Here is a 15000-nt window from a genome sequence, read left to right as displayed (position 1 = left end):
CCCTCAATTCCCTCCCGCTCCTTCCTAGCACTGAGGTTAGCTCCTGGGCAGCTGTCTGATTGGGTTAGTTACACAAGATTCTTTGAAGAATAAGACGTTACTTCTGCTGGCCCTCGTTAGGCGGTCGCCCTCTAAAACCATCCCCTGGGCAGCTGCTGAAAGCCTGGCCCCTTCACAGCGCGAGATGCTTTTAACGCCATCATTTGCATACGGCCGGCTGCGGGGTCAATAAGCACTCCTAGCCGTGGCAAGGAGCTCGGTGTGAGGCCTGGTAGAGGCGGCGGGGTTGCGTCCTTATCTTAGAGGTCTTGGGGGGCTTGGGAGGCTTGGGAATTCCAGCCTCTACTTTACGTAAGGTCGGTGTCCAGCAAGGCGCCACTCAATGCTAGCCGAGCTGCGCAAGATGGCAAAACGTCATCAAAATTGTCTACAATACCTGGTGTTCTCAGGAGGTGTCCCAACCAAGTATTTCCGAACCCATCTCTGCTTTGCTTCTGAGATCGGACGTATCCAAGGTGGTATGGCCAGTAGACGCTGCTTGGCCCATCGCCCGGCCAGCCTTCCTCAGGCTCGCGTGGGGACGAGAACTCTGGCCGTTCTGGGGCGGTCTCCGAAGGACCGATGCATAGGCTGTGCCGTCCCTATAGGTGTTGTTTGTTGAGCAATGAAACACCTGCCGCATCAGATGTGTTTAAAAATGGCTCTGCGCAGGGTCTCCTGCAGGCTAAACCGTTCATCGCGGGGATGTGACAGAAAGAGCAAGCTGGACCCGCAACTTGGGGTGGAGCGAAACGCCCAGGAGTGAATGAAGGAAGAGGGTGAGATGGTTGCGAGTGAATTTGAGCTGCTCTTCGGGGGGGTCGTGTGGCCTGCAAAGGTGTTTTGCTTGGGTTGTGCTGTAAACTGGCCTCCAGGTTACCGGTGGTTGCCTCCAGGTCAGCGGTGGTTGCCTCCAGTCATGCGGGAGTCGCTGGTCCTGGTGAAAAGAAGCCTAGTATTAAAAGTAAATAAGCAACAATGCTGGAGGTCCACGGTGATGAGAAGGATGCTGGTATTTTGCAAGGATTAAATAGCGCAAGAGAGAAAGCAAATGAAAAGAAGAAAGGAGCATGTGTGCGCTTGTGAAAAAAGGAATGGAAAAAAGGCATAGAGGAGAGTGACCCCTGCTGGTGGAAGTAAGAAAAAGCAAAAGCCTACAGCACCTGGTATTCCCAGGCAGTCTCCCATCCAAGTACTAACCAGGCCCAACCCTGCTTATAATCCGAGATCAGACGAGATCGGGTGTGTTCAGGGTGGTGTGGCCATAGGCAGAGACAGGCCTCTCACTTGCTGCTTTTCTACTTTGACGTCCGGTTGCCGGCTGCCCTTTCCAGTGCTTAGTAAGACAAGGTGCTTTTGTGCTTTCCTTTCTCTTCACTTTTTTGCTGGCTCCTTAAAAAGGTCTTGTAGACAGAACGCCCCGCTCAGAGCCGCTGAGCTCACTGATCGCCTGCCGCGCTGTCGACGGAACGTCAGCGTCGCGGCCAATGCCACAGGCCGGGAGCAGCGGCGAGACTCACCGGTAGACCTGGGTAGGGTGAGTAGAGCGCGGTTAGTTGCTTTCTAATAGCCTGCAGCCGGGGATTAACTTTTAATGAAAGGGAGCAACCCTTTTGACTGTCTGCAGCGCGCCGTACCTAGGAAGCGCACACTCACACACAGCGAGCATGCACAAGTTGCTCGCACGAGACCACATTCCCTATTTGCACCTGCAGCTTTTCCGCCACCATGCGTCAGACTCTCCTGCCTGTCTTATTATTATTTCAGGGCCTTAGCAGGAACCACCCCCTCAATTCCCTCCCGCTCCTTCCTAGCACTGAGGTTAGTGTGACACCCCAGGGGTCTGGTTGCCACAGTGATAGAGATGTTATGTCTGAGAGCAGGTGGGAGGTCCTTTGGTCAGGGATCCTGTGCATGCCACACCTCCTGCCCAGTCTTGGGAGGGGAAGAACTTCCCCTATATAAACCCGGGGCTGAAGCAGGGTTAGCAGTCAAGGAGAGTAGAGACAAGAAACAGCAGAAGCAATACTACTACGAGTCAGGGGCTGGCAGCTGCAGAGCTCGCCCTGACTGAGAAGCTTTCTTACCGGACCCGGCGTCCGAGGCTGTGGGGACTAACTCTTACCCAGCAGCATAAGCCGACCGGCAGGGGATTTCAGGTCCTCAGGCCCAGAAACCCGAAGGCACGGTCACACACGTGGGACCAGCACCGCCATCGTGGAGCGGAAGCCATTAGAAGGCCCCGAGTCACCGGCCATACGGGTGAGCATCACACGGTACACTCAGGGACGTGGGCTACTTATATCCGCTTCTAGCAAGGTAGCCAGAAGAGTACAGTCAGTTTGGGAGGCCTACAACTCCGCCTGGCCAGGGGAGATCCCATCTGCTCAAGGACTGACCAGGCCCCGTTCACTAGCAAGTACTCCGGGAGGGTCTATCGTTGTTACCAGTAAAGACCCTGAATTACACCGCACCGTCTGTGAGTGGTTCCTGCTACCCCCATCATCCACATCTGCTGCCCTGAGGCCATACCCCTCCCGTTGGGGGTTATACCATCTACGCTGCACCATCCATCCACCGGCCTCAGCGGACTGTCCTGCAGCGGCAGCTCCATAGCTGCATTCAACGGGTGGTGTAGTCGTCCTGCATCTACCGCTGTTACATCGCCGCTCAGTTTGACTCCCTGGGCACGGACCGGGTCACCGCCACGAGACTACAACCCTCAAGAGATCCGGCTCCGGGTAAGCTCCCGCGTGCGCAACGCAGCGCGACACAGGCCCAGGGGCGCGTCATTAGCTCCTGGGCAGCTGTCTGATTGGGTTAGTTACACAAGATTCTTTGAAGAAGAAGAAGACGTTACTTCTGCTGGCCCTCGTTAGGCGGTCGCCCTCTAAAACCATCCCCTGGGCAGCTGCTGAAAGCCTGGCCCCTTCACAGCGCGAGATGCTTTTAACGCCATCATTTGCATACGGCCGGCTGCGGGGTCAATAAGCACTCCTAGCCGTGGCAAGGAGCTCGGTGTGAGGCCTGGTAGAGGCGGCGGGGTTGCGTCCTTATCTTAGAGGTCTTGGGGGGCTTGGGATGCTTGGGACTTCCAGCCTCTACTTTACGTAAGGTCGGTGTCCAGCAAGGCGCCACTCAATGCTAGCCGAGCTGGGCAAGATGGCAAAACGTCATCAAAATTGTCTACAATACCTGGTGTTCTCAGGAGGTGTCCCAACCAAGTATTTCCGAACCCATCTCTGCTTTGCTTCCGAGATCGGACGTATCCAAGGTGGTATGGCCAGTAGACGCTGCTTGGCCCATCGCCCGGCCAGCCTTCCTCAGGCTCGCGTGGGGACGAGAACTCTGGCCGTTCTGGGGCGGTCTCCGAACGACCGATGCATAGGCTGTGCCGTCCCTATAGGTGTTGTTTGTTGAGCAATGAAACACCTGCCGCATCAGATGTGTTTAAAAATGGCTCGGCGCAGGGTCTCCTGCAGGCTAAACCGTTCATCGCGGGGATGTGACAGAAAGAGCAAGCTGGACCCGCAACTTGGGGTGGAGCGAAACGCCCAGGAGTGAATGAAGGAAGAGGGTGAGATGGTTGCGAGTGAATTTGAGCTGCTCTTCGGGGGGGTCGTGTGGCCTGCAAAGGTGTTTTGCTTGGGTTGTGCTGTAAACTGGCCTCCAGGTTACCGGTGGTTGCCTCCAGGTCAGCGGTGGTTGCCTCCAGTCATGCGGGAGTCGCTGGTCCTGGTGAAAAGAAGCCTAGTATTAAAAGTAAATAAGCAACAATGCTGGAGGCCCACGGTGATGAGAAGGATGCTGGTATTTTGCAAGGATTAAATAGCGCAAGAGAGAAAGCAAATGAAAAGAAGAAAGGAGCATGTGTGCGCTTGTGAAAAAAGGAATGGAAAAAAGGCATAGAGGAGAGTGACCCCTGCTGGTGGAAGTAAGAAAAAGCAAAAGCCTACAGCACCTGGTATTCCCAGGCTGTCTCCCATCCAAGTACTAACCAGGCCCAACCCTGCTTATAATCCGAGATCAGACGAGATCAGGTGTGTTCAGGGTGGTGTGGCCATAGGCAGAGACAGGCCTCTCACTTGCTGCTTTTCTACTTTGACGTCCGGTTGCCGGCTGCCCTTTCCAGTGCTTAGTAAGACAAGGTGCTTTTGTGCTTTCCTTTCTCTTCACTTTTTTGCTGGCTCCTTAAAAAGGTCTTGTAGACAGAACGCCCCGCTCACAGCCGCTGAGCTCACTGATCGGCTGCCGCGCTGTCGACGGAACGTCAGCGTCGCGGCCAATGCCACAGGCCGGGAGCAGCGGCGAGACTCACCGGTAGACCTGGGTAGGGTGAGTAGAGCGCGGTTAGTTGCTTTCTAATAGCCTGCAGCCGGGGATTAACTTTTAATGAAAGGGAGCAACCCTTTTGACTGTCTGCAGCGCGCCGTACCTAGGAAGCGCACACTCACACACAGCGAGCATGCACAAGTTGCTCGCACGAGACCACATTCCCTATTTGCACCTGCAGCTTTTCCGCCACCATGCGTCAGACTCTCCTCCCTGTCTTATTATTATTTCAGGGCCTTAGCAGGAACCACCCCCTCAATTCCCTCCCGCTCCTTCCTAGCACTGAGGTTAGCTCCTGGGCAGCTGTCTGATTGGGTTAGTTACACAAGCTTCTTTGAAGAAGAAGACGTTACTTCTGCTGGCCCTCGTTAGGCGGTCGCCCTCTAAAACCATCCCCTGGGCAGCTGCTGAAAGCCTGGCCCCTTCACAGCGCGAGATGCTTTTAACGCCATCATTTGCATACGGCCGGCTGCGGGGTCAATAAGCACTCCTAGCCGTGGCAAGGAGCTCGGTGTGAGGCCTGGTAGAGGCGGCGGGGTTGCGTCCTTATCTTAGAGGTCTTGGGGGGCTTGGGAGGCTTGGGACTTCCAGCCTCTACTTTACGTAAGGTCGGTGTCCAGCAAGGCGCCACTCAATGCTAGCCGAGCTGGGCAAGATGGCAAAACGTCATCAAAATTGTCTACAATACCTGGTGTTCTCAGGAGGTGTCCCAACCAAGTATTTCCGAACCCATCTCTGCTTTGCTTGCGAGATCGGACGTATCCAAGGTGGTATGGCCAGTAGACGCTGCTTGGCCCATCGCCTGGCCAGCCTTCCTCAGGCTCGCGTGGGGACGAGAACTCTGGCCGTTCTGGGGCGGTCTCCGAAGGACCGATGCATAGGCTGTGCCGTCCCTATAGGTGTTGTTTGTTGAGCAATGAAACACCTGCCGCATCAGATGTGTTTAAAAATGGCTCGGCGCAGGGTCTCCTGCAGGCTAAACCGTTCATCGCGGGGATGTGACAGAAAGAGCAAGCTGGACCCGCAACTTGGGGTGGAGCGAAACGCCCAGGAGTGAATGAAGGATGAGGGTGAGATGGTTGCGAGTGAATTTGAGCTGCTCTTCGGGGGGGTCGTGTGGCCTGCAAAGGTGTTTTGCTTGGGTTGTGCTGTAAACTGGCCTCCAGGTTACCGGTGGTTGCCTCCAGGTCAGCGGTGGTTGCCTCCAGTCATGCGGGAGTCGCTGGTCCTGGTGAAAAGAAGCCTAGTATTAAAAGTAAATAAGCAACAATGCTGGAGGCCCACGGTGATGAGAAGGATGCTGGTATTTTGCAAGGATTAAATAGCGCAAGAGAGAAAGCAAATGAAAAGAAGAAAGGAGCATGTGTGCGCTTGTGAAAAAAGGAATGGAAAAAAGGCATAGAGGAGAGTGACCCCTGCTGGTGGAAGTAAGAAAAGGCAAAAGCCTACAGCACCTGGTATTCCCAGGCAGTCTACCATCCAAGTACTAACCAGGACCAACCCTGCTTAGCTTCCAAGATCAGACGAGATCGGGCGTGTTCAGGGTGGTGTGGCCGTAGGCAGAGACAGGCCTCTCACTTGCTGCTTTTCCACTTTGACGTCCGGTTGCCGGCTGCCCTTTCCAGTGCTTAGTAAGACAAGGTGCTTTTGTGCTTTCTTTTCTCTTCACTTTTTTGCTGGCTCCTTAACAAGGTCTTGTAGACAGAACGCCCCGCTCAGAGCCGCTGAGCTCACTGATCGGCTGCCGCGCTGTCGACGGAACGTCAGCGTCGCGGCCAATGCCACAGGCCGGGAGCAGCGGCGAGACTCACCGGTAGACCTGGGTAGGGTGAGTAGAGCGCGGTTAGTTGCTTTCTAATAGCCTGCAGCCGGGGATTAACTTTTAATGAAAGGGAGCAACCCTTTTGACTGTCTGCAGCGCGCCGTACCTAGGAAGCGCACACTCACACACAGCGAGCATGCACAAGTTGCTCGCACGAGACCACATTCCCTATTTGCACCTGCAGCTTTTCCGCCACCATGCGTCAGACTCTCCTGCCTGTCTTATTATTATTTCAGGGCCTTAGCAGGAACCACCCCATCAATTCCCTCCCGCTCCTTCCTAGCACTGAGGTTAGTGTGACATCCCAGGGGTCTGGTTGCCACAGTGATAGAGATGTTATGTCTGAGAGCAGGTGGGAGGTCCTTTGGTCAGGGATCCTGTGCATGCCACACCTCCTGCCCAGTCTTGGGAGGGGAAGAACTTCCCCTATATAAACCCGGGGCTGAAGCAGGGTTAGCAGTCAAGGAGAGTAGAGACAAGAAACAGCAGAAGCAATACTACTACGAGTCAGGGGCTGGCAGCTGCAGAGCTCGCCCTGACTGAGAAGCTTTCTTACCGGACCCGGCGTCCGAGGCTGTGGGGACTAACTCTTACCCAGCAGCATAAGCCGACCGGCAGGGGATTTCAGGTCCTCAGGCCCAGAAACCCGAAGGCACGGTCACACGCGTGGGACCAGCACCGCCATCGTGGAGCGGAAGCCATTAGAAGGCCCCGAGTCACCGGCCATACGGGTGAGCATCACACGGTACACTCAGGGACGTGGGCTACTTATATCCGCTTCTAGCAAGGTAGCCAGAAGAGTACAGTCAGTTTGGGAGGCCTACAACTCCGCCTGGCCAGGGGAGATCCCATCTGCTCAAGGACTGACCAGGCCCCGTTCACTAGCAAGTACTCCGGGAGGGTCTATCGTTGTTACCAGTAAAGACCCTGAATTACACCGCACCGTCTCTGAGTGGTTCCTGCTACCCCCATCATCCACATCTGCTGCCCTGAGGCCATACCCCTCCCGTTGGGGGTTATACCATCTACGCTGCACCATCCATCCACCGGCCTCAGCGGACTGTCCTGCAGCGGCAGCTCCATAGCTGCATTCAACGGGTGGCGTAGTCGTCCTGCATCTACCGCTGTTACATCGCCGCTCAGTTTGACTCCCTGGGCACGGACCGGGTCACCGCCACGAGACTACAACCCTCAAGAGATCCGGCTCCGGGTAAGCTCCCGCGTGCGCAACGCAGCGCGACACAGGCCCAGGGGCGCGTCATTAGCTCCTGGGCAGCTGTCTGATTGGGTTAGTTACACAAGATTCTTTGAAGAAGAAGAAGACGTTACTTCTGCTGGCCCTCGTTAGGCGGTCGCCCTCTAAAACCATCCCCTGGGCAGCTGCTGAAAGCCTGGCCCCTTCACAGCGCGAGATGCTTTTAACGCCATCATTTGCATACGGCCGGCTGCGGGGTCAATAAGCACTCCTAGCCGTGGCAAGGAGCTCGGTGTGAGGCCTGGTAGAGGCGGCGGGGTTGCGTCCTTATCTTAGAGGTCTTGGGGGGCTAGGGATGCTTGGGACTTCCAGCCTCTACTTTACGTAAGGTCGGTGTCCAGCAAGGCGCCACTCAATGCTAGCCGAGCTGGGCAAGATGGCAAAACGTCATCAAAATTGTCTACAATACCTGGTGTTCTCAGGAGGTGTCCCAACCAAGTATTTCCGAACCCATCTCTGCTTTGCTTCCGAGATCGGACGTATCCAAGGTGGTATGGCCAGTAGACGCTGCTTGGCCCATCGCCCGGCCAGCCTTCCTCAGGCTCGCGTGGGGACGAGAACTCTGGCCGTTCTGGGGCGGTCTCCGAAGGACCGATGCATAGGCTGTGCCGTCCCTATAGGTGTTGTTTGTTGAGCAATGAAACACCTGCCGCATCAGATGTGTTTAAAAATGGCTCGGCGCAGGGTCTCCTGCAGGCTAAACCGTTCATCGCGGGGATGTGACAGAAAGAGCAAGCTGGACCCGCAACTTGGGGTGGAGCGAAACGCCCAGGAGTGAATGAAGGAAGAGGGTGAGATGGTTGCGAGTGAATTTGAGCTGCTCTTCGATGGGGTCGTGTGGCCTGCAAAGGTGTTTTGCTTGGGTTGTGCTGTAAACTGGCCTCCAGGTTACCGGTGGTTGCCTCCAGGTCAGCGGTGGTTGCCTCCAGTCATGCGGGAGTCGCTGGTCCTGGTGAAAAGAAGCCTAGTATTAAAAGTAAATAAGCAACAATGCTGGAGGTCCACGGTGATGAGAAGGATGCTGGTATTTTGCAAGGATTAAATAGCGCAAGAGAGAAAGCAATTGAAAAGAAGAAAGGAGCATGTGTGCGCTTGTGAAAAAAGGAATGGAAAAAAGGCATAGAGGAGAGTGACCCCTGCTGGTGGAAGTAAGAAAAAGCAAAAGCCTACAGCACCTGGTATTCCCAGGCAGTCTCCCATCCAAGTACTAACCAGGCCCAACCCTGCTTAGCTTCCAAGATCAGACGAGATCGGGCATGTTCAGGGTGGTGTGGCCGTAGGCAGAGACAAGCCTCTCACTTGCTGCTTTTCCACTTTGACGTCCGGTTGCCGGCTGCCCTTTCCAGTGCTTAGTAAGACAAGGTGCTTTTGTGCTTTCTTTTCTCTTCACTTTTTTGCTGGCTCCTTAAAAAGGTCTTGTAGACAGAACGCCCCGCTCAGAGCCGCTGAGCTCACTGTTCGGCTGCCGCGCTGTCGACGGAACGTCAGCGTCGCGGCCAATGCCACAGGCTGGGAGCAGCGGCGAGACTCACCGGTAGACCTGGGTAGGGTGAGTAGAGCGCGGTTAGTTGCTTTCTAATAGCCTGCAGCCGGGGATTAACTTTTAATGAAAGGGAGCAACCCTTTTGACTGTCTGCAGCGCGCCGTACCTAGGAAGCGCACACTCACACACAGCGAGCATGCACAAGTTGCTCGCACGAGACCACATTCCCTATTTGCACCTGCAGCTTTTCCGCCACCATGCGTCAGACTCTCCTGCCTGTCTTATTATTATTTCAGGGCCTTAGCAGGAACCACCCCCTCAATTCCCTCCCGCTCCTTCCTAGCACTGAGGTTAGTGTGACACCCCAGGGGTCTGGTTGCCACAGTGATAGAGATGTTATGTCTGAGAGCAGGTGGGAGGTCCTTTGGTCAGGGATCCTGTGCATGCCACACCTCCTGCCCAGTCTTGGGAGGGGAAGAACTTCCCCTATATAAACCCGGGGCTGAAGCAGGGTTAGCAGTCAAGGAGAGTAGAGACAAGAAACAGCAGAAGCAATACTACTACGAGTCAGGGGCTGGCAGCTGCAGAGCTCGCCCTGACTGAGAAGCTTTCTTACCGGACCCGGCGTCCGAGGCTGTGGGGACTAACTCTTACCCAGCAGCATAAGCCGACCGGCAGGGGATTTCAGGTCCTCAGGCCCAGAAACCCGAAGGCACGGTCACACGCGTGGGACCAGCACCGCCATCGTGGAGCGGAAGCCATTAGAAGGCCCCGAGTCACCGGCCATACGGGTGAGCATCACACGGTACACTCAGGGACGTGGGCTACTTATATCCGCTTCTAGCAAGGTAGCCAGAAGAGTACAGTCAGTTTGGGAGGCCTACAACTCCGCCTGGCCAGGGGAGATCCCATCTGCTCAAGGACTGACCAGGCCCCGTTCACTAGCAAGTACTCCGGGAGGGTCTATCGTTGTTACCAGTAAAGACCCTGAATTACACCGCACCGTCTCTGAGTGGTTCCTCCTACCCCCATCATCCACATCTGCTGCCCTGAGGCCATACCCCTCCCGTTGGGGGTTATACCATCTACGCTGCACCATCCATCCACCGGCCTCAGCGGACTGTCCTGCAGCGGCAGCTCCATAGCTGCATTCAACGGGTGGCGTAGTCGTCCTGCATCTACCGCTGTTACATCGCCGCTCAGTTTGACTCCCTGGGCACGGACCGGGTCACCGCCACGAGACTACAACCCTCAAGAGATCCGGCTCCGGGTAAGCTCCCGCGTGCGCAACGCAGCCCGACACAGGCCCAGGGGCGCGTCATTAGCTCCTGGGCAGCTGTCTGATTGGGTTAGTTACACAAGATTCTTTGAAGAAGAAGAAGACGTTACTTCTGCTGGCCCTCGTTAGGCGGTCGCCCTCTAAAACCATCCCCTGGGCAGCTGCTGAAAGCCTGGCCCCTTCACAGCGCGAGATGCTTTTAACGCCATCATTTGCATACGGCCGGCTGCGGGGTCAATAAGCACTCCTAGCCGTGGCAAGGAGCTCGGTGTGAGGCCTGGTAGAGGCGGCGGGGTTGCGTCCTTATCTTAGAGGTCTTGGGGGGCTTGGGATGCTTGGGACTTCCAGCCTCTACTTTACGTAAGGTCGGTGTCCAGCAAGGCGCCACTCAATGCTAGCCGAGCTGGGCAAGATGGCAAAACGTCATCAAAATTGTCTACAATACCTGGTGTTCTCAGGAGGTGTCCCAACCAAGTATTTCCGAACCCATCTCTGCTTTGCTTGCTTGATCGGACGTATCCAAGGTGGTATGGCCAGTAGACGCTGCTTGGCCCATCGCCCGGCCAGCCTTCCTCAGGCTCGCGTGGGGACGAGAACTCTGGCCGTTCTGGGGCGGTCTCTGAACGACCGATGCATAGGCTGTGCCGTCCCTATAGGTGTTGTTTGTTGAGCAATGAAACACCTGCCGCATCAGATGTGTTTAAAAATGGCTCGGCGCAGGGTCTCCTGCAGGCTAAACCGTTCATCGCGGGGATGTGACAGAAAGAGCAAGCTGGACCCGCAACTTGGGGTGGAGCGAAACGCCCAGGAGTGAATGAAGGAAGAGGGTGAGATGGTTGCGAGTGAATTTGAGCTGCTCTTCGGGGGGGTCGTGTGGCCTGCAAAGGTGTTTTGCTTGGGTTGTGCTGTAAACTGGCCTCCAGGTTACCGGTGGTTGCCTCCAGGTCAGCGGTGGTTGCCTCCAGTCATGCGGGAGTCGCTGGTCCTGGTGAAAAGAAGCCTAGTATTAAAAGTAAATAAGCAACAATGCTGGAGGCCCACGGTGATGAGAAGGATGCTGGTATTTTGCAAGGATTAAATAGCGCAAGAGAGAAAGCAAATGAAAAGAAGAAAGGAGCATGTGTGCGCTTGTGAAAAAAGGAATGGAAAAGTAAGAAAAGGCAAAAGCCTACAGCACCTGGTATTCCCAGGCGGTCTCCCATCCAAGTACTAACCAGGCCTGACCCTGCTTAGCTTCCGAGATCAGACAAGATCGGGCGTGTTCAGGGTGGTGTGGCCATAGGCAGAGACAGGCCTCTCACTTGCTGCTTTTCCACTTTGACGTCCGGTTGCCGGCTGCCCTTTCCAGTGCTTAGTATGACAAGGTGCTTTTGTGCTTTCTTTTCTCTTCACTTTTTTTGCTGGCTCCTTAAAAAGGTCTTGTAGACAGAACGCCCCGCTCAGAGCCGCTGAGCTCACTGATCGGCTGCCGCGCTGTCGACGGAACGTCAGCGTCGCGGCCAATGCCACAGGCCGGGAGCAGCGGCGAGACTCACCGGTAGACCTGGGTAGGGTGAGTAGAGCGCGGTTAGTTGCTTTCTAATAGCCTGCAGCCGGGGATTAACTTTTAATGAAAGGGAGCAACCCTTTTGACTGTCTGCAGCGCGCCGTACCTAGGAAGCGCACACTCACACACAGCGAGCATGCACAAGTTGCTCGCACGAGACCACATTCCCTATTTGCACCTGCAGCTTTTCCGCCACCATGCGTCAGACTCTCCTGCCTGTCTTATTATTATTTCAGGGCCTTAGCAGGAACCACCCCCTCAATTCCCTCCCGCTCCTTCCTAGCACTGAGGTTAGCTCCTGGGCAGCTGTCTGATTGGGTTAGTTACACAAGATTCTTTGAAGAAGAAGACGTTACTTCTGCTGGCCCTCGTTAGGCGGTCGCCCTCTAAAACCATCCCCTGGGCAGCTGCTGAAAGCCTGGCCCCTTCACAGCGCGAGATGCTTTTAACGCCATCATTTGCATACGGCCGGCTGCGGGGTCAATAAGCACTCCTAGCCGTGGCAAGGAGCTCGGTGTGAGGCCTGGTAGAGGCGGCGGGGTTGCGTCCTTATCTTAGAGGTCTTGGGGGGCTTGGGATGCTTGGGACTTCCAGCCTCTACTTTACGTAAGGTCGGTGTCCAGCAAGGCGCCACTCAATGCTAGCCGAGCTGGGCAAGATGGCAAAACGTCATCAAAATTGTCTACAATACCTGGTGTTCTCAGGAGGTGTACCAACCAAGTATTTCCGAACCCATCTCTGCTTTGCTTGCTTGATCGGACGTATCCAAGGTGGTATGGCCAGTAGACGCTGCTTGGCCCATCGCCCGGCCAGCCTTCCTCAGGCTCGCGTGGGGACGAGAACTCTGGCCGTTCTGGGGCGGTCTCCGAACGACCGATGCATAGGCTGTGCCGTCCCTATAGGTGTTGTTTGTTGAGCAATGAAACACCTGCCGCATCAGATGTGTTTAAAAATGGCTTGGCGCAGGGTCTCCTGCAGGCTAAACCGTTCATCGCGGGGATGTGACAGAAAGAGCAAGCTGGACCCGCAACTTGGGGTGGAGCGAAACGCCCAGGAGTGAATGAAGGAAGAGGGTGAGATGGTTGCGAGTGAATTTGAGCTGCTCTTCGGGGGGGTCGTGTGGCCTGCAAAGGTGTTTTGCTTGGGTTGTGCTGTAAACTGGCCTCCAGGTTACCGGTGGTTGCCTCCAGGTCAGCGGTGGTTGCCTCCAGTCATGCGGGAGTCGCTGGTCCTGGTGAAAAGAAGCCTAGTATTAAAAGTAAATAAGCAACAATGCTGGAGGCCCACGGTGATGAGAAGGATGCTGGTATTTTGCAAGGATTAAATAGCGCAAGAGAGAAAGCAAATGAAAAGAAGAAAGGAGCATGTGTGCGCTTGTGAAAAAAGGAATGGAAAAAAGGCATAGAGGAGAGTGACCCCTGCTGGTGGAAGTAAGAAAAGGCAAAAGCCTACAGCACCTGGTATTCCCAGGCGGTCTCCCATCCAAGTACTAACCAGGCCTGACCCTGCTTAGCTTCCGAGATCAGACAAGATCGGGCGTGTTCAGGGTGGTGTGGCCGTAGGCAGAGACAGGCCTCTCACTTGCTGCTTTTCCACTTTGACGTCCGGTTGCCGGCTGCCCTTTCCAGTGCTTAGTAAGACAAGGTGCTTTTGTGCTTTCTTTTCTCTTCACTTTTTTGCTGGCTCCTTAACAAGGTCTTGTAGACAGAACGCCCCGCTCAGAGCCGCTGAGCTCACTGATCGGCTGCCGCGCTGTCGACGGAACGTCAGCGTCGCGGCCAATGCCACAGGCCGGGAGCAGCGGCGAGACTCACCGGTAGACCTGGGTAGGGTGAGTAGAGCGCGGTTAGTTGCTTTCTAATAGCCTGCAGCCGGGGATTAACTTTTAATGAAAGGGAGCAACCCTTTTGACTGTCTGCAGCGCGCCGTACCTAGGAAGCGCACACTCACACACAGCGAGCATGCACAAGTTGCTCGCACGAGACCACATTCCCTATTTGCACCTGCAGCTTTTCCGCCACCATGCGTCAGGCTCTCCTGCCTGTCTTATTATTATTTCAGGGCCTTAGCAGGAACCACCCCCTCAATTCCCTCCCGCTCCTTCCTAGCACTGAGGTTAGCTCCTGGGCAGCTGTCTGATTGGGTTAGTTACACAAGATTCTTTGAAGAAGAAGACGTTACTTCTGCTGGCCCTCGTTAGGCGGTCGCCCTCTAAAACCATCCCCTGGGCAGCTGCTGAAAGCCTGGCCCCTTCACAGCGCGAGATGCTTTTAACGCCATCATTTGCATACGGCCGGCTGCGGGGTCAATAAGCACTCCTAGCCGTGGCAAGGAGCTCGGTGTGAGGCCTGGTAGAGGCGGCGGGGTTGCGTCCTTATCTTAGAGGTCTTGGGGGGCTTGGGATGCTTGGGACTTCCAGCCTCTACTTTACGTAAGGTCGGTGTCCAGCAAGGCGCCACTCAATGCTAGCCGAGCTGGGCAAGATGGCAAAACGTCATCAAAATTGTCTACAATACCTGGTGTTCTCAGGAGGTGTCCCAACCAAGTATTTCCGAACCCATCTCTGCTTTGCTTCCGAGATCGGACGTATCCAAGGTGGTATGGCCAGTAGACGCTGCTTGGCCCATCGCCCGGCCAGCCTTCCTCAGGCTCGCGTGGGGACGAGAACTCTGGCCGTTCTGGGGCGGTCTCCGAAGGACCGATGCATAGGCTGTGCCGTCCCTATAGGTGTTGTTTGTTGAGCAATGAAACACCTGCCGCATCAGATGTGTTTAAAAATGGCTCGGCGCAGGGTCTCCTGCAGGCTAAACCGTTCATCGCGGGGATGTGACAGAAAGAGCAAGCTGGACCCGCAACTTGGGGTGGAGCGAAACGCCCAGGAGTGAATGAAGGAAGAGGGTGAGATGGTTGCGAGTGAATTTGAGCTGCTCTTCGGGGGGGTCGTGTGGCCTGCAAAGGTGTTTTGCTTGGGTTGTGCTGTAAACTGGCCTCCAGGTTACCGGTGGTTGCCTCCAGGTCAGCGGTGGTTGCCTCCAGTCATGCGGGAGTCGCTGGTCCTGGTGAAAAGAAGCCTAGTATTAAAAGTAAATAAGCAACAATGCTGGAGGCCCACGGTGATGAGAAGGATGCTGGTATTTTGCAAGGATTAAATAGCGCAAGAGAGAAAGCAAATGAAAAGAAGAAAGGAGCATGTGTGCGCTTGTGAAAAAAGGAATGGAAAAAAGGCATAGAGGAGAGTGACCCC

The 15000-nt window shown here is 55.3% G+C and overlaps 5 non-coding genes and 1 pseudogene across 5 annotated transcripts; all 6 read right to left on the bottom strand.

Moving 5' to 3' along the window:
* Positions 1-1190: 1190 nt before the first annotated feature.
* On the bottom strand, positions 1191-1309 carry LOC141266607 (5S ribosomal RNA). Its single transcript, XR_012320637.1, has one exon. It is a non-coding gene; the product is annotated as a 5S ribosomal RNA (ribosomal RNA).
* A 2679-nt stretch (positions 1310-3988) lies between these two features.
* On the bottom strand, positions 3989-4107 carry LOC141267357 (5S ribosomal RNA; annotated as a pseudogene).
* A 1706-nt stretch (positions 4108-5813) lies between these two features.
* LOC141266707 (5S ribosomal RNA) lies at positions 5814-5932 on the bottom strand. The gene has a single exon (XR_012320735.1). It is a non-coding gene; the product is annotated as a 5S ribosomal RNA (ribosomal RNA).
* Positions 5933-8611: 2679 nt separating this feature from the next.
* Positions 8612-8730, bottom strand: LOC141266160 (5S ribosomal RNA). The gene has a single exon (XR_012320214.1). It is a non-coding gene; the product is annotated as a 5S ribosomal RNA (ribosomal RNA).
* A 2645-nt stretch (positions 8731-11375) lies between these two features.
* On the bottom strand, positions 11376-11494 carry LOC141266428 (5S ribosomal RNA). Its single transcript, XR_012320465.1, has one exon. It is a non-coding gene; the product is annotated as a 5S ribosomal RNA (ribosomal RNA).
* A 1707-nt stretch (positions 11495-13201) lies between these two features.
* Positions 13202-13320, bottom strand: LOC141266247 (5S ribosomal RNA). Its single transcript, XR_012320299.1, has one exon. It is a non-coding gene; the product is annotated as a 5S ribosomal RNA (ribosomal RNA).
* Positions 13321-15000: the final 1680 nt, after the last annotated feature.

The sequence above is a fragment of the Phyllobates terribilis genome, unplaced genomic scaffold, assembly GCF_046119375.1.
Source record: "Phyllobates terribilis strain yellow unplaced genomic scaffold, ASM4611937v1 Scaffold_4__5_contigs__length_816908805, whole genome shotgun sequence".
Classification (NCBI taxonomy): Eukaryota; Metazoa; Chordata; class Amphibia; order Anura; family Dendrobatidae; genus Phyllobates; species Phyllobates terribilis.
The sequence above is the reverse complement of the archived record's forward strand: the minus strand, read 5'-3'. Positions and strand labels throughout refer to the sequence as shown.